The following is a 19,071-nucleotide window of genomic DNA, read 5'->3' as shown; positions in this document are numbered from 1 at the left end:
GAATCTGAATCTGAGCTGTCAGCACAGAGCCCGAAGCGGGGCTCAAACTCACGGACGGCAAGATCACGACCTGAGCCAAAGTCGGATGCTTAATCGACTGAGCCACCCAGGCACCCCTCTTTCTCTATGACTTTGACGACTCTACTTCATACATGCGGAATCATACATTGTCATTTTGTGACTGGCTTCTTTCACTTACTGTCATGTCCTCAAGGTTCATCTATGCCGAAGCACGCTGCAGAGTTTCCTTCTCCTTAAAGGCCGAATGGCAGTGCATTCCGTGTATAGACCGCGTCTGGCTTACATGTTCTTCTGTCAGTGGAGGCTCGGGTCGCTTCCGTGTTTTAGCTGCTGTGAGTAGTGCAGCAATGAACGTGGCTGTATGACTATCTCTTTGAGACCCTGCTTTCACTTGTCCGGGGGTATATATATGCCCAGGAGAGGGATTGCCAGGTCATATGGTAATTCCAATTTTAGTCTTTTGAGGAACCCCCATTCCAATCCCAACACGAGTTCCCATGTCCCTGCATCCTGGTTAACCCTTGTTAGTTTCTGGGTTTTTGATGGTAGCCGTCCTCATGGGGGTGAGGTGGTACCTCAGTGTGGTTTGGATTTCCCTGGTGACGAGTGATGTTGAGCATGCTCATTGTTCAGAAATGTTTACATTTTATTTATGTATATATGTTTATTTTGAGAGAGAGAGAAGAGAACAAGCGAGGAAAGGGCAAAGAGAGAGGGGGACAGAGGATCCAAATTGGGCTCTGTGCTGACAGCAAAGAGCCTGATGAGGGGATCAAACTCAACGAACCATGAGATCATGACCTGAGCCGAAGTTGGACGCTCTATCGACTGAGCCATTCAGGCCCCCCTCCAAATGCTCCTGGGTGGTTTAGTCCATTGAGCGTCTGACTCTTCATTTCGGCTCAGGTCATGATCTCATGGTTTGTGGGATTGAGCGCCGAGTCTGGCTCTGTGTTGACAGTGCAGAACCTGCCTGGGATTCTGTTTCTCCCTCTCTCTGCCCCTTCTCTGCTTGTGCATTCTCTCTCTGTCTCTCTGTCTGTCAAAATAAATCAACTTTTTTTTTTAAAAGAAAATTTTGGGGCATCTGGGTGGCTCAGTCTGTTAGGCGTCCAACTTTAGCTCAGGTCATGATCTCACGGGTCATGAGTTCAAGCCCCGCATTGGGCTCTGTGCTGACAGCTCAGAGCCTGGAGTCTGCTTCCCATTCTGTGTCTCCCTCTCTCTGCGCCTCCCCTGCTCGTCCTCTGTCTCTCTAAATAAATTTCTTAAAATAAATAAGAAATTTTTAATAAGAAAAAAAGAAAGACTGCCAGGCTCAGTGCCCAGGAGGCTTTGGATGAACTGTAAGAAGCGGTTTGGGCAGAGTGCTGGCAGATGTGCTGGAGGGAACAGGGACACCCTGAGTTTTAGTCACGTCTGTACCCTCCGTCCCCGCACATAGCGCGTGTCCCATAAACACTTTCTCGAGTGAATCGTAAATGGCCAAACAGCATATGCAAATACATATACGTCCGTCTCGGACTGTGGCTTGCGGCTGAGTTTTAGGAGAAAGGGTAGTTGCATTTGGACGTGAGGGAAGCTGGGCCGTCCGGTCCCTCTGCTGTTTGCAGCACCAGAAGCCAATGACGGGGGACCCCAGTGTGGCCCTCAGAAGCTGGCACGCCGACCGCAGCCTTGCAGGGTGTCTGCCTGCGAAAGCCGAGCGGGAAGCCCCAGGGACAGCCCCGCGGGCTGGCTCCCTGCCAGGCCTGGGGACATGTTGGGGAGCTCGGTGCCTCCCCTGGCTGACTTGCCTTCCCTGTCCCACCAGCCTCCCTGTACAGGGTGTGTGTGCGTGTGTGTGCATGCTCGTGCGCCCACACTCGAAGCCTTCTCCTGCCTTCTGCGGAATGACCCCGCAGTTTAGCATCTTTCAGAAGACCGGGCTTGTGCTAGAAATGCAGCAGGCTTTGGAGACAAAGGGAGAAGCCACACGAGAGGAGGTAGGATTGCAGACGTAGGGGCTGACAAGGCTCACGGGCGTGGACCTAAGCCTCAATTTGTAGGAAGCCTTCAGAAATGTAGTGAACTCATTACCAACATTTAAATACTACGTTCTGCATTAAAATATGTTTCGAGGGCTTCTCTTGAAGGTAGGCTAATCTGACTACCCCACACCCACCTTCCCCCGTGTGGCTGATACACCGAGCTGGTAGCACAGATTTTGCCACAGTCCCCACTGCTGCCTATCGCCACATACCAATTCTGCTTCCTCTGCCTACATCTTGCCTGCTGAGCACTTAGGGAGCTGATTTTGTACTTCTTCGTTGTTGATGCTCCCTTCGTTGTTGAAAAACCCTTTGATCCAGCCCACAAAATTGAGGCCCAGGGGCTGGAGAAGAAAAGGGACTTCACGCAGAGTCACAGGACTGCAGAGGAAGCCGATTTGGGGTGGGGACCGCGGCGCTGGGCTCCTGTCCTGCTGACTTTCTGTGACACCACGCTTCCCCCTGGGTGCATTATTTTATCATTTACTATTGGACCAGACACCCAAAGCGACTACCCTTGCAATCTGCTTCCCAGTCGGGGTGCATTACAAGGAAGAGCACAGGGTCAAAGACATAAAGGCTGGAGCTGCAGGAGGCCAGGACGCTGATGAACTTGAAGGCTATCGTGCATTCTCTCTCCCAGACCTGTTTCACTAGCCCAGCAGAACCGAGTCCAGGAAAAGTATCGTAAAACCTCAATAGCCATGCCCTAAGAGTATGAAAGTCCGGGTGATTTTTCATTTTCTGGTTAACAAAGGTGATCCCAAAGGCCCCTTTCTGGTTTTAAGCTGTAGAATCACAGGGTGTTTACTTGAACGAATGGACCAATGAACAGAGGGAGCTGGTGAGGGCCTCCGGAGGTGACCCTTTCGACCCCCGTTTTTTGAGAAGAGAAAGCCTCGTCCAGAGAGGCACAGTGACTTGCTTAGAGCCACACAGCAAGCCAGAGGTGGAGCCAGGGCTCTCCAGAACTCCCAGCCTGCTGGCAGGAAGCCTGCTGAGGGTCTCAGTCTGCTTTCTTGCCCCCGTAGGAGAGCAGAGGGCTCACACTGGGTCTGTCTTTGCGGGGTGGGGGAGGTGACCTTGAAGGCTTCAAGAGTTGCACCACCACCATCTGGTCCGGGAATGGAGTTGGTTGGGAGGTGGATGCATAAGAGGTTGTTTCATTCATTCATTCATTCATTCATTCATTCATTCATTCACACCTGCCTTTGACCTCTTCCTGGAGCACCTCACATACACCAACACCTGCTCTCAGCAGTGCACCCCGATGCGGGGACCACGCCCGGCCAGGTCCTCCCTTCGTGGGACCCAGAGCCACAGCCGGCTGTCGGCATCCCGGGAGAGACAATACTGTCTCCCTGAGGAGTCAAGTGAGATTTTAAAAAACGGGCTTCAAGCATATCCTCACTTCTTGAAAAAGTGAATTTGCAGGGTTTTCTGTGACTCGGGTTCCCTGAAGCCGAGCTCCGCCTGCTCCACGGGGATCAGCCACCCCTTTGCTCAGCCCGGGCGGATCCTCCCAAGTCCTGCTCCAACCCAGACCCCTCCCCCGGTCTGTTCACCCATCCCCCACCTCTCCCCTTCGCCCCTGAATCCCCCCCAGAGGCAGCCGCCTGCCTCAGTGAAGGGCGCAAGCAGTTGCAGACTGCCTGCATTTAAGGAAGACAACGTGATCAGTTCTAACGTATGTATTCACCCAGGAAGCCATGGCCAAGGCCAAGATAGCGAATGAACCCATCACCCCGATAAGTTTCCTGTGCCCCCCTCACAGGGTCATCCCTCCCCCCGCAACCAGCCTATCATGAATTTGCTTTCTATCACTATAGACGAGCTTGTAGTTTCTAGGAATTTATTCAAATGGAATCATGCACTGTGTACTCTCTTTTTTTGTTTTCTTTCTTTCTTTTTTTTTTTGCTTTCTTGCGCTCAGCATCATTGATTTGAGATTCGTCCGTGTTGTGCCCATGAATAACTGGTTCACGTTCATCGTTGAGTAGTCTGCTGTCCCGCCCCTTGTGGTTTTAGTGAAACCCAGGCCTCCGACTGTGCGATCTGCGCCCCACCTCCCTCCACAGCCTTGGCCCCTCTTTCCTAACTCACTAAGCCCAGACCATCCCATCTTCTCTGATCCTCAGTGCACCCAGTGTGAGCCTGCCTCCGTGAGGACCCCGAGGAAGCCATGGCATTGTCCGGAGGGGTCCCTTGAGGCCCCATGAGCATTAAGACATGGGCAGAAAAAGTATATCGTATGTCTCACTGTTTAAACGACTATTTCAGAGAAGGCACCTGGGTGTCTCAGTTGGTTAAGTGTCTGACTCTTGATTTCTGCTCAGGGCATGATCTCACAGTTTGTCACTTCAAGCCCTGCATCGGGCTCTGCACTGACAGCTGACAGCATGGAGCCTGCTTGGGATTCTCTCTCTCTCCCTCCCTCTCTCTCTCTCTTCCCTTCTGGTGCTCACTCTCTCTCTCTCAAAATAAATAAACATTTAAAAATAGATACAAATATGAAATTTCCACTAAGTACTTGCTTGAGAAAGAAAGGAAGGAAGGGAGGGAGGGAGGAAGGAAGGAAGGAAGGAAGGAAGGAAGAAAGAAAGGGCAGCTTACATATATTGAGTACTGCTCTGTGCCAGACAGTTTCTCAAAAGTGCTGCCCCATTTAATCATCGCTCAGCCCTGGAACATGGTCTCCTATTTATGTCATTTTATGGAAGTGGAAATAGAGGCACAGAGACGTTAAGCAACTTGCCCAGGGTCACACAGACAGTAGTAAAGTGCCGAGACGGGACTTGAGCCCTCCTGTGTGACTTCAGGGTCTGAACCGCTGACCACAGCCTCCCACATAAAGGCACCGTATTGATGAGGGGGACCGAGCGTCCAGGACAGGTCTGACAAGGCTGCTGGTAAAGGTGAGTCCCGCAGACACAGAGGCCCCGCATTTTCTCACCCAGCGGCCGCTGGGGAAACAGCATCCCTCCTCCTCCTCCGCTAACATGTGACAGCAGTAATCACTGGAGATCACCTTTTGAGGCCCAAGAGATGCCAGGCACCTTACCCTCTAGCCCGCGCCATTCCACACTCGTCTTTTATTTATTTATTTATTTAGTTAGTTTAATATTTTATTTATTTTTGAGAGAGAGAGACAGCATGAGCAGGGGAGGGTCAGAGAGAGAGGGAGACACAGAATCTGAAACAGGCTCCAGGCTCTGAGCTGTCAGCACAGAGCCCGACGCGGGGCTCCAACCCACGAACCGAGAGATCATGACCTGAGCGAAAGTCGGACGCTTAACCGACTAAGCCACCCAGGCGCCCCTCCACACTCGTCTTTTAGAGCAGCTGCAGTTTCTGTCCCCATTTTACAGACGACGAAACTGAGGCACGGAGAGGCAAGGTCACTCGCCTACAGTGACACAGGCCGAGCTGGCACCGGGGCCCCCCAGGGTGGCTCCCTGCTGACGCTCCCCACCCCTCCACGCACACGCCCCAGCCCGCGTCCGGGCCGAGAGGCGCTGGGAGGGAGGCGGCTGCGTGTTTGTCTTGCCCAGAAATGCCAGTGCGTCACCATCACACAAAGTCCTGGCTGTTTGCTCCTGTCGTTCCCGGGGCGCCCTTGACAAGTGTCCCCCTCACGAAGGCTGAGGGCGGAGGGGCAGGAATGGGAGGCAGGTTCAAAGCACACAATTAAAATTCCTGCACAACTATGTGAAGTCCTTCTATTCCTCCCCTAAAAACACACAGAACATTCTTGATCTCTGTACCGGGCTGGGGGCTGGACTGTGAGCCTCTTGCCGCACCTTCTCGGGCCCCATGTGACTGTAGCCTGGCTCCAGGGAGGAATTCCGTGTCCCAAAGACAGCTGGTCCTTCCCTCCTCCCCACCCAGCTAAGCTGCTTGGGATTCCTGGCGCTCCTCTGGGAGCAGGCCTGGGTGTGGGCACCCGTGGGGAGCAGAGCGCAGGAGAGCCTGAGTGGGGGGGGCATCCAGGCTGGCAGCACCCACTCCCCCCCCCCGCCCCTGCCACATGCCTGGCAGGTTTAGGCCTGGCTGGGTGTGTGGGGAGTGTCTGCCACAGGCTGTTGGTGGCCTCAGAAGATGAGGGAGCCCCATCAGCCCAGGATGTAGTCCCAGAACTGGCCTTCCCAAGGGGTGGGGACGACCTGTGTGGTCATCCTGCTGGGGCGCCGAGACGCAGGCAGGGGACCCTCACGCCCTAGCAGGGCAGGGCTGCAAGTGGGGGCTCCCCGTCAGATGCGCCTCACTCTTAGGGATCAGGGGCGAAGGGGGGGGTGAGGGAACTGCTTGATGGGCACACTGGCCTCCTTTGGAGCCGGTGAAGTGCTGTGGGAGGCACGATACGACGAAGGTGGGAGACCCCGCTGAATCGTACCCTTTGAGGTGGTGAATGCTGTGAATTTCACCCGAGTCTTAACAAAGACAGAAAGGAGAGTAAGTCACAGCCGTTCCTTCCTTCCAGCCTCGTTTTTCTACCTAAGCAAACGTCTGTGTGGACTCTGGAACGATCCCATCAGTTACAAGAAAACGTGTTGGTGGGAAAATTGGAAAATATCCTGACATTTTACGTAATAAATCAATACACCCACATAAGCGTAAGGAGGCCCTTTGGGCTCCGGGGCCTGCCAGACGGGGTCCACTTGCACAGGAACCAAGGGCCTCCTGACCCTTTGCTCCTGGCTTGCCTGACCTGGTCCCTGCTCTGCCCCTAGTCACCTCCCCGGGTGCTCTGGGCTTCTGTCTCCTGTCACCCTCTTCCCGTTTCCCCACAGGCCCGGTGGGGTCAGCATGAGGGTTAAAACACTCCCTGCAAGGGGTCTGCAGCCCCTTTGCCTGGGCTTAAATCTGGCCTCTCCAGCTCACTCTCTGGGTGACTGTGGGCAACGCTTCTTCAGTGCCCGAGACTTGATTTCCCCATCTGTAAAATGGGGACAGTGTTGTCACGGTTTCTATACACAGGGGCTCAGCCAGGGTGATTTGACACAAGGTACATGAATTGCAGGCCGCAGAGACTGGCACGCAGCAGGGGCTGGCTAGCCGGTCCTGCCTGTCCAGTATAAGTTAGGGACCTCCTGCCACCACTCAGAGAGCTCTGGGGCTGGGAAGGGCGGAGGGGGAAGGGGCTGGGCGGCTGGGGTCTTCAGAGGACTTGCTAGCATACAGGACAGAGTAAGTTTGGTGAGGGGGTCCTGACTGCTGTCCCTGGGATAAGATGAGGGGGAGGGAGTTGAAGCCCCCAGGAAGTCTCTAGAGTGAGTGAAGGAGCAAAAACGATGAGGCATCCCCACCTCACCTCCGCATCCTGGTTTCTCATAAATCCCAGGGGACTGAGCTTTGCCCAGAAATGGACGCAGGAGCCTTGCCATCAGTTCGCTGGATGGGGGTCATTCCTGCCCTCCCTCCACATTTAACTGGTCCAGGAGCTTTACATCTTATCAGAGGAGCAAAGATGCTAGACAGGCAGTGGGTCTGGCTACCGCGCAGGTAGGGAGACGACAGATGAAGAGAATTGAGCCTTGGCCCCGCCCCTCATGGTTGTATGCAAATAAGGCCACCCTGTAGCCCCGCCCCATGAGCTCCGCCACGCCCCCTCAGTCTCTGAATGGACATGCGGTGCAGGGCCGCTCAGTGCCAACCGCCTTTGGCAGCCCACTCCTTGTGGGCACTGCCCACCTTCCCCAACTGCCTCCTCCTACCCACCAGCTTCTGCAGGATTGAGGGGCTGGGCCCCCCCCAGCTCCTGGCTGCCAGCCACACTGCAGGCCCTGAGGATGTGGGAGAAGGGGCTCAGTCAGGTAGGTACACAGACGAGCAAAAGCGTGTCCTGCACGGCTGAGTGTCTGGTTTTCTGCATTCCCCTTTGCTCTATTAGCAACTTGGCAGGAGACCCCAGGGGAGCAGAGAGGTGGGTGGAATGGGGTGCTCCCCCTGGCACTGGATTCTGAGGGCCGAGGGAGCTAGGGGGGTGGGTCTTGGCAATGGGACTGGAAAGCAAAGTCCTCCCTCCAGAGCCTCTCCCTAGAGGTGGGCTCCGAAGGTGGGAGCCAAGACCAAGTCCAAAGCTTCCTGTCTGCCAAGGCTGGCCCCAGGCTACCTGGGCTCCCCCTCCTCCCTTTGCAGGGCCCCAGAGGAGGAGGGGATTTCGAGAGAAGCCTGATTTTTCCAGTCTGGCTGTAGGGCTCAGCGTGCATATCAGCTGAAAGAAAAATCCTTCAAACACCCATCGTGTCAGCATCTCTTGCACAAAACCTTTCCAGGGCTCCCCGGTGCTCTTAGGGTACCCCCACCCCAACTTTCACTCTGCTCCACCTCTCCAGTTCCCCCTTCCTCCTAAGCTCCAGCCACACGCCTCCCACTTTCCCTGCAGGGCCTTTGCACATGCTGGTCCCTCCTTGAGCCAGTTACCAGCCTTGTGCCTCAGTGGCTGGCTCTCAGTCGGCTCAGCAAGCCTTACCTGCCCCGCCGGGCCCTCTCAGCTTCCTTTCCTTCCCAGGGCTTAGCTCCATTGAGAATTCTTGTTTCGGGGCACCTGGGTGGCTGTCTGTGAAGTGCCTGACTCTTGATTTTGGCTCAGATCATGATCCCAGGGTCATGAGATGGAGCCTGTGTCATTGGGCTCCGTGGAGCCTGCTTAGGATTCTCTCTCTCTCTGTCTCTCTGTCTCTCTCTGTCTCTCTCTCTTTCTCTGTCTCTCTCTCTCTCCCCTGCTCCTCTGCATGCATGCTCTCTTTCCCTAAGGAAAAATAAACCAACAGCAATCCCTGTTCCTTTGGAGCAGTGTTTCCAAACTCCCTCAATAAGGAGAATCATGTGAAGTACTTTTAAAAATGCAGCTTCCTGGGCCCTTCCCCAGCCTGGCCGGTTGCTTTTTATTGCGCCCCTCAGGTGATTCTGTTCATCACCGTGGTTTGCACCCCTGCTTGACTCCGTGCCAGGAGGGCACCATCGTTTTCTTTATACCTTTAAAAAAAATTTTTTTTAAATGTTTTTTATTTATTTTTGAGAGAGAGAGAAACAGCGTGAGCAGGGGAGGGTCAGAGGGAGATACAGAATCAAAGACAGGTTCCAGGCTCTGAGCTGGCAGTCAGCACAGAGCCTGAAGCGGGGCTCGAACCCACGAACTGCGAGATCATGACCTGAGCTGAAGTCGGACGCTTAACCGACTAAGCCACCCGGGCGCCCCTCATTTTCTTTATTCTTAACACCCGTACCTCCAGGGCTGCGTCTGGCAGGTGCCAGGCCTCATATTTGTCAGATGAATGGATGACTGCAGAATGAATGGAATTAGTTCCGGTGACCAACTGTAATTCAACGTCACGTATACTTGTCCTGCCTACGCAAGACCAGCTCACTCGGAGAATCCCAAACGGATTGACAGGCCCCTGGGAATGTGAGCTGAGAGAGCTCAGACATTAACAAACCCACGTGGGGTCTGAGATAGAGGTGAGGGTGGGGGGTAGGGATCCCGCCTCTGCCGTGAGGCCCCAGTAGAGGACGGAAGTGTCCTGGAAGCCATCGTGAGGCTAAAGCAATCCCTTCCCTGGGAAGGCATCGTACCCCCCAACACGCAGGTACCGTTCACACCTGTGGGGAACCGAGGAGCCAGGCCAGGGTAACAACAATTATAATAGTAATGATCATTAAGGTGCACATTTTTGGCAGCCCTGTAATGCTAGGCCCTGTTCTGGGATTGCGCAAGTTCAAGTTCGCTCTTGCAATCTAGTAGCTGCTGGGGCAGAGACAGTCCCTTGATTTCGTGCCCTGCACTCGCTTCCTCCCCCTTCCGCACCCCCTCACCTCTGCCAAGTGTTAAGCTCTGTATTGGAACAGCTCTTTGCTGCCTCTCACCCTGCTGTGTCCCGGATTTGAAACACCAAGCTCTGGATTTGGGGTTCTGGAAACATGGCCACTGTCCTGGAATGGGGCCCCTGTGCTTGATGCAAGAGTGGAGGGGTGAGGGGGAAGGATCACAGTGCATCAGAAGGAGCCAGCCCCACCCCAGCTCTCCTCCCTCAGGGCTTCCCACCCTGCAGCCAGCCCCAGAGAGACAGCTGCTTGCATTTCAGGATTTTGAGCTTGGCAGGACGCCTGTGAGGTTCGTTTCTGAGGGGGCAGAGAATGGAAAGAGGCGGAGGAGCGAGAGGCTTTCCCAGGGCCCTACCCAGGCTGGGATGGATGGTATCTTCCAGATCAAAACCCAGCTGGCCGGCACCCAGGCCTTCAGGGAGTCTCTCCCCCTCGATGCAGCCCAGGAGGGATGGGGGTGAGAAACAGGGGTGGGTGTGGGGTCAGGCTTCAGAGGGGGTACAGGCTCTGGAGGCAGGTCCCCTCTGTAGTCCCTGGAGGGGTTGCTATCAGACCCCCCACCCCCGGGACTGAAGGGGTGTATTTCAGAACTGGGTGGGTGGGCCCCGCTGACACTAAAGGCTTGTTTGCTTCCCGCCCACACTCGCTGGGAATCGCCTTACGCTGGGCAACTTGGGGCTGCCTATGCCAGTGCCTGTGCTAATAGGCACCCCCCTTCCCTGCCTGCATCCCAGATCCCTGAGAGCGGCTCTGAGAGTGCCCCAAAGGGCAAGGGTCCCTGGGTTGTGACCTTTGGGTGGGGGCAGGGAGGGATCAGAGTGAGCTGAGCCTGTGGACTTTGCCAGGCCTGGTAAACAAGGCCCCCAGAGGTAAAAAGAAAAAAACGAGAAACCTCTGGAGTCTCCGCCCAGCCCTAACTCCTTCGAGTGGGGGCTGTGGGTGGCCAGCTGGGTGACTGAGGGTGGGCACTACACAAGCCAGGGATTCTCAGCCCACCCCTGAGTAAGGCTCCCAGAAACAGTTTCCCTGATCTGGGCGGGGAGGAGCAGGCTGGGCCGGGAGGGGGGAAGGGCGGCATGGTTGGCATCCTAGATTTCTGACTTTGTCCTTTTGGTTTGTGCAATCTCACTAGGCCCTGAGTTGACAAGGGCCCCGTGCTTGATTTCATGTTCTGCCTGTGCGCAATCTTGAAATTCTTAGTAATTTTGAACCAGGGGCCCTGCATTTTCATTTTGCACCAGACCCTGAAAATTATGTAGCTGATCCTGGTCTTAAAACTCAAGGAGATGACGGTAGCTCTGGAGTTTCTATTTTGGGGAAGCTTTTCAGTGAAAGGATGGTTGGAAGTGAGAGCTGGACAAGTCGTGAACCTGCACGTGGATACAAATGGTGGTACTGAAAACATGTCTGCAGCACCTACTCTGTGTGAGTCATCATCCTAAATGCTTCATGTGAATTAGCTCATTCAATCCTCACAACACCTCTATGTGTTTGGAACTACTTCCATCCTCATTTTACAGCAAAGGAAACTGAGTCTCAGTGAGATTGAGGAAGTGGTTGGGTCAGTCCTGGGCAACCTGGTTCCATAGCCCTTTTCCTTCCACCCTCATTTATTGGTCTTTAGAGTGAGTTTCTCGTAGACAATATATGGTTGGGTCTTCAGTGTTTCTTAAAAAATTTTTTAATGTTCATCTATTTTTGAGAGAGAGAGAGAGAATTTGAGCATGAGCAGGGGAGGGGCAGAGAGGGAGACACAGAATCTGAAGCAGGCTCCAGGCTCCAAACTGTCAGCACAGAGCCCGACACAAGGTTTGAACTCACAAACCATGAGACCATGATCTGAGCCAAAGTCGGATACCTAACTGAGCCACCTAGGAGCTCCTGGTTGGGTCTTATTTTTTAATCTATGCTGATGGTCTCTGTTTCCTCATTGGTATATTTAGACCATTTACATTTAATATAACGGTGCAGCTGGATTAATATCAGTGCTCGGTGCACTTGTTCTTCCTTAAAAAAAAAAACAAACTTTCCATCCTGGGACACTTGGGTGGCTTGCTTAGTCATTTGAGCCATTTGATATCAGCTCAGGTCATGATCCCAGGGTCATGGGATTGAGCCCAGCATAGGGCTCTGTGCTGAGCATAGAGCCTGCTTGAGATTCTCTCTTTCTCTCTCTCTCTCTCTCTCTGTCTCTCTCCCTCTGCCTCTCACCTGCTCACACACTCTCTCTAAAATACAAAAAGAAAAGGGAAAAGAATCTTCCCCTCCTTTTATGCCTTCTCTGGTTTTAATTGTTTTATATGATTCTATTTTTTTCTTCCTCTCCTTGCCTATCAATTATACTTCTTTAAAAAATTGCTCAGTGGCTGTCTTAGAGGTTTTGCAAGACACACTTACAGCTAATCTAAATCTGCTTTCTGTGGCTTCCCAGAGTGTTCCCACGCTCTCTCTCCACTCCCTTACAACATGGCTACTGTCCACCTCTTACCATGTGCTGCAATCACCCAGCACATTGCTGCTGGATCGGTCCTGTACTGCACTCATTCATTTTGTGGATTCTCAAATGATATGAGGCAGGGCTGTCCTCTGCCTCATTTTGAAGAGGAGTCAACAAAAGCATGAAATGTTTAGCAAGCTGCCCAGGCCACAGCCAGCGAGTGGTAATGCTGAGCTTTGAACCTGGGTGTTCTCACTTTGTGTAGCAAGCAGCCTACTTTTGTTTAGTTGATGTGTTTTGTGTCATCTGATGGAGCAAAATTTTCTAAAGAGACTTTTATTCTCATTTTATATAGTGCTTTCAGCTACTATCGTTCTGCTTAGTGTATTATTATTGTTATTATGGGGGGGGTGGGGGGCGTGCTTTGGAGAGGTCAATGGAGATGCAGAGCCACCAAGAGAATTTTGGTTCTGCCTCACATCTTGATGCCCTGCTCCCTGTAGGCTCAGAGGTTGGGGCATGCCATGCCTGCCTCAGTGGCGTGATGTGCTGAGGGCTGGGGCATCCTATGTAGAAACACAGGCTTCTGCTCCCCGAGGTCAACACTCTGGCCTGTGTTGTAAAACCACTCCACAGAAGGGCCTGATCTCTGGGTCCTCAGGCTGTTCCCTAGGAGCCCAGGCGTTGCCCTTGGAGGGAGGCCAGAGAGGCATTCTGGGTACCTTCCCTGCAGGAGCTCAACTTCCTGAGCCAGCCCAGACAGCACCGTGTTCAGGAACGGGCAGGAAGGAGCCATTTTCTGTTTGTAAACACTGGCCATGCCCTGCTGCCACCCTTCCTTCTTCCCGCCCTCCCCGAGCTTCACCCCTTTTTGCAGGGAGAAGGAACCTGGTCAAGGGTCCTGGGGCAGGAGTGAGCAAGACAGTCCTCCCCCATCCCACTGGGCTGATTTTCCAGGCTGACAGCGACCCCCCTGCAAGGATGACATCTGGAGTCAGATCTGAATTCCTGGGACAGACACCACCATAGCTGATATTTGAAGGAGAAGCCTGGCTAGAACAGTGGGGACCTGAGGGCTTCCCCCACAAAAGTCTATGGAGCTCGGTCTCTGGGGCACCCAGTGATAGGTTAGGAGAATGCACCCTGTGCGAGGCATGTTTTTGTCTGACCAGCATCCCTGTTTCCCTTTGGAGAATCACCCTCCCCACTTTCTCAAGTGTGCTCACCCCTCTGCTCCAGGAGACAGGTAGATCAGCCTCAGCCAGTGGGTATCATCCATCCCCGGCCACCGTGTTAGTTCAAGATGTCCACTGAGAGTTGAGCCCTGGGACTTTTGCTGGATCTACCTAGAGAAGAGCTTTATTTGCTGAGCTTGTTGATGTGGTCAGATGTAAATTTGGAGCTGCTGGCGGCTGACTTGCCTGCCAACAGAGGGAAAACAGAGCCTAAAGATGATTTTTTTAAATGGCATTTTGTAAAGGAAAGAAAGAATGAATTATTCACTAAATGGGACAATTGGCTACACATTTGGTGGAAAATTAAGTCAGATCCCTTCCTCATATCATAAATAGAAATAGTTACAGTTGGATGAAAGCAAAAAGGTTTAAAAAGTGAATGTAGCAGAAGGAAATGCAGGGTAATACTTTTTGATAAATTTGGGAGTAGGCAAAATCTTAGATTTCCCTGCATTTTCATGACATGAAATACAGAAGCCCCCAAAGGAAACTATTTGCAGATTGGCTGCATAAAAACCAGAAATGGACAAGCCAAAGATACCACAGAAAAAATGGAAAGGCTGATAATGATTGGGGGAAAATATTTACAACATGGCAACGAACAGATACACGTAAATGCCTCTAATTACAAAGAAGTCTGATCATCAATAGGAGAAAAAGGAAAGACCACTCAAACCCAAACTGGGCGAAAGACATAAACAGGCAGATCACAGAAGAATAATCAGTTGGACCATTGTTCACTGCAAGAAGCGCTGATCCAAAGGAGCACCTCAGGGAAGGGATTAGGAATGATATCATGCATGAACTGTTAACAGAAAGAAAAATATTTAGTCCAGAAGGAAACAGGTTGGAGCTGTGCTATCCAGTAAAATACAATGCCAGATGCATAGGAAATTTTAAATTTTCCAAGAGCTGTTTAAAAAAAAACAGCAACAGGTGAAATCAATTTTAATAACACATTTAACTTAACATTTCAGCATGTGATCAACATGAAAATTACTTAGTGGTTTTTGATACCACGTCTTGGAAATCTGGTGTGTATTTTACATTTACAGCATGGTTTAATTCAGGTCAGCCACATTTCAAATGCTCGACAGTGGATGGTGGCAGTGACCATGCTGGGCAGTGCGGTGGTACAGACTAAGTGAATAGATCACAGACCTGGGGCCATGTCCTGGCTTTCTCCCTTGCTAACTATGCGACCTTTTTAATGTTCCGCGTCTTCCTTTGAAAAATGGCTCCACTGGGCTGTGCAGGTTTTTTTTTTTTTTTTTAATTTTTATAGTTTATTTTTGAGACAGAGATAGAGCATGAGCAGGGGAGGGGCAGAGAGAGAGGGAGACACAGAATCTGAAGCAGGCTCCAGGCTCTGAGCTGCCAGCACAGAACCCGATGCAGGGCTCAAACCCACGAACCATGAGATCATGACACGATCCGAAGTCAGACGCTTAACTGACTGAGCCACCCAGGCGCCCTGGGCTGTGTGGGTTTTAAATGGAATTCATATAAGGTGTCTGGCCTCACTGCTGGCACAGAGCTAAGAGCACAACAGTGTATTTGTCATTACTGATTATTACCATATAGCTGATCAGTCTGTAAGCACAGTGAACCAAAAGAAAACCACTGTGTGAACATGTCAGGGTTAGATTTTAATTCAGCATAAGAAAAAAGTCCAGGGTGGAGAGCTGTGCCGTCTAGTACTCTAGCCACTGGCCCCAGATGACCCTGGAATGCCAGAGGAGCTAACCCCACGGAGAAGTGCATACGTGTAAAATAAAACACCAGTGCAAAAATACAATGTGAAACATGTCACTACTTTTTTTTAAATGATAATAGGCTGATCACATCTTGCATATATAGTATTCAAAACAATGCATTACAATTAATTTCACTTATTTCTTTTTAGTTTTGGAAGCACCATCCACGTGCTCACATATTTCTGTTGGACAGCGTTGATTTAGGACTCTGCGACAGTGGGGTCGAGTGCTTTGTTGATAGTGAGTTCCCCATCCTGAGAGCACTTCAAGTTGAGGATGCACGATGGGGGAGTGGGCAAGGCATTGGATGACACAGAGCTGGGAACTTATGGGCGTCTTAAGCCTGAGGCTTTTAGCCACAGAGGGGCTCCTAGGGCAGCAGCCGACCATGACCGTCTGCCTGCAGGTGACCTAGAAAGCTGCCCTGGGTCCTGCACAGCAGGACTCACCTCTTCCGCACGGGACTCCAGCATGACACAGTGTTGGCTCAGGGGGCAGCAGCTGATCAGAGGAAGTACCGGGCCCTGCCCGCCTTCTGTGTCCTTGTGGCTTAGATCTGCTCAAGGTCAGCTCCATGAGGCCCCTCTTCTCTCCTCCCCTCAGAGTCTAGATGGAGGCCCCCCCTCCATCGCTCTCTGCTCAGCCCCAGATCCCAAGCAAAGCTCCCTTAAGGGGGAGTGCTTGGCTGCCCGAACACACGGAGAGGCCCTTGGAGGGAGTATCTTAGCCGATGCAAAGCCAAGGGTAGCATTCTCCGCCCCCTGCACCCCAGCGGCCAGACAGCTTCCTCCCTGCAGCCTGTGTCGCTCAGAGGAAGGGGCCGACCCCAGTACCTGCGAGTTGGCCTTAAGTGGGTGGAGCAACCGTGAACTGGTGTGAATATTGCTTAATGCTGAAACCCACAACCCGTGGGACAGTGTGGCCAGAGCTCAGCCTGGAGGCTCTCTTCCAGTCTCCCATTGCCATGGGGCCGTGGGCAGCTCGCCTGCCCCCTCAGTCTTGGTTTCCTCATTCGCCAGAGCAGGTAGGGGGACACGAAGTTCTTAAATTCACCCACACCAGTTCCTCGGCTCCTGTCTGTGGCATCCTCTTTTTATTTTTTTATTAAAAAATTGTTTTAAGTTTATTTATTTGAGAGAGAGAGAGAGAGAAGGCAGGAGAGGGGTAGAGAGAGAGGGAGAGAGAGAATCCCAAGCAGACTCCATGCCGTCAGTGCAGAGCCCAGTGCAGGACTTGAACTCACAAACTGTGAAATCACGACCTGAACCGAAATCAACAGTCACATGCTTAACCGACTGAGTCTGTGGCATCTTCTTATTTCTAGTGCTAAGTCTTGTCTGGCCCAACTGGATGACTCTGACAGAGGCAATAATGATAGCAGCTCTCATCTGTCGGTATCCGTCCTGATTGACACGCATTTCACTAATTCAGCCCCCCAGCCGCCTTGGGATTTGGGGACCACTGTTAGCTCTGTTCTACAAAGGCAGAAATGGGGAACTATGAGCTTCATGAGGGCTGCCGTAACCAAGTACCATGGACTGGGTAGCATCCATTTATTTTTAACAACTAACTTCTGGGCAGCAGAAGTTTATTTTCTCACAGTTTGGAGGCTAGGAGTCTGAGATCAAGGTATGGACAGGGTTGGTTTCTTCTGAGGTCGATCTCCTTGGCTCGCAGATAGCTGTCTTCTCCCTGTCTCCCCACATCTTCCCTCTGTGCCAGATTTCCTCTTCTTCTTCTTTTTAAAAAAATATTTATTTATTTTTGAGAGAGAGAAAGAGAGAGACAGAACATAAGTGGGGAAGGGGCAGAGAGAGAGGGAGGCACAGAATCCAAAGCAGGCTCCAGGCTCTGAGCTGTCAGCACAGAGCCTGCCACAGGGCTTGAACCCACGAACCGCAAGATCACGACTTAAGCTGAAGTCTGATGCTCAACCAACTGAGCCCCCAGGTGGCCCCGGATCTCCTCTTCTGTAAGGACACCAGTCACCGTGGATTAGGAGCCACTCACATAACCTCATTTTAACTTAATCACACCTTCAAAGTCCCTGTCCCCAAATCCGGTCACAGTCTGAGGCTTAGGACTTGCACATGTGAATTTGGGACGGGTGTACAATTAGGCTTATAACACCCTTCAAAGGCAGGGAGAGCCTCTTCCCTCTCACAGGCCTGGCCCATGACAGAGGTTCTCAGATAATCTTTGTTTAAAGTCAAGGTTGGGGGTGGGAGACAGGGAATGGAACCCCTTCAGGGTTCTTCAGCTGCACCCCAACAGTTCCCCACTGTGATGCTGACAGCCTAGAGAGGGGGGATGGCCAAGTGAACAGAAATTGCCTCCTCAACATAGAAGAGTGTTGGCCCATGTGGGGAGGTTCAGGAAGACTTCCTGGGGGAGGTGCTGTAAGGAGAACAAGAATCCTAGCCAGGTGACACCAGCTGGGGAAGAGCTTTCTGAGCAGAGGAAAGGAACAGCTGGCCCAGAGCCTGAGCTGTCACCTCCCCCAGTCTCTGCTAACTCTCCTCCCCAGCCACACCTCTCGCTCACTCACAGCCCTTTCTTCCCCTTCCTCTGGGCAGCCCAGGGCCCCTCTCGCCCATGGTGCAGCCAGGACCACCCTGAACCATTCAGCATCGCTACTGTTAGTCCTCAAGGATCGCTTTGCAAATTTAGCTTTTCAGCGCAGAGTCTGGGAAGGCTGTGTCCCAACCCCCCCAAAGCAGCATGTCATCTCCGTCTTCACAGAGCCTGGGTCTGCCTTCCTGCGCTCCCCGCACACTGGTAGCGGTGGGTCAGGAGGGACTCCACTGGCTGAGCCTCCAGAGGGACTCAGGGTGGGCTAAACTGAGCACGTCCTATAACACACAGCGTCCCCACCCCAGGCTGCTTCGGCTGCTGAGAGCAACAGTGACCGAGCAGATGGTGACCGAGCGCTTACTCCGTGAACACTTCACAAAGTTAATTCACTTAATCTCAATGGCAACCCTATGAGGCAGGGACCGTCATGATCTCGGTTTTACACATGGGGAAACTGAGGCACCAAGCGGCTCGGTCACTCAGCCTGGTGGTCCCAAGACCACGCTCGGGGAAACCTGGCTTTAGGCCCGGCCACTCAGAATAACTGCGTGGCACACTAGCAAACAGCTCTGAGAGGCTCAGGATTTTTTCTTTTTCACGTTTATTTATATATTTTTAAGAGAGAGAAAGAGAGAGTGTGCACATGCAGGGAAAGGACAGAGAGAGAGGGAGACAGAATCCGAAGCAGGCTCCGGGCTCCACACTGTCAGCACAGAGCCCGACACGGGGCTCAAACCCACGAACTGTGAGATCATGACCTGAGCTGAAGTCAGACACTTAACCCGCCGAGCCGCCCAGGCGCCTCCAGAGGCTCAGTTTTTTTTTTTTTTAAATGTTTTATTTATTTCTAGGAGATAGAGACAGCGTGAGGAGAGGAGGGGCAGAGAGAGGGAGACACAGACTCTGAAGCAGGCTCCAGGCTCTGAGCTAGCTGTCAGCACAGAGCCCGACGCGGGGCTCGAACCCACAAACCGCGAGATCATGACCTAAGCGAAAGTCGGAAAGTCGGACGCTTAACCGACTAAGCCGCCCAGGCGCCTCCAGAGGCTCAGTTTTTATCCTTGGTCCTGAGTGACTGTGGACAAATGTGTCTCCAGCTGACTCAGTGTGACATCTTCCAACACCAGGGCAGTACATGGGGCTTTTCTTCCAGGCTCTCATCGCTGCACTTCGGGGCCTGAAGCTTGCTGTCT

This window comes from Crocuta crocuta, unplaced genomic scaffold (assembly GCF_008692635.1).
Source record: "Crocuta crocuta isolate KB4526 unplaced genomic scaffold, BGI_CrCroc_1.0 scaffold16, whole genome shotgun sequence".
In the NCBI taxonomy this organism is placed as follows: domain Eukaryota; kingdom Metazoa; phylum Chordata; class Mammalia; order Carnivora; family Hyaenidae; genus Crocuta; species Crocuta crocuta.
The sequence above is the reverse complement of the archived record's forward strand: the minus strand, read 5'-3'. Positions refer to the sequence as shown.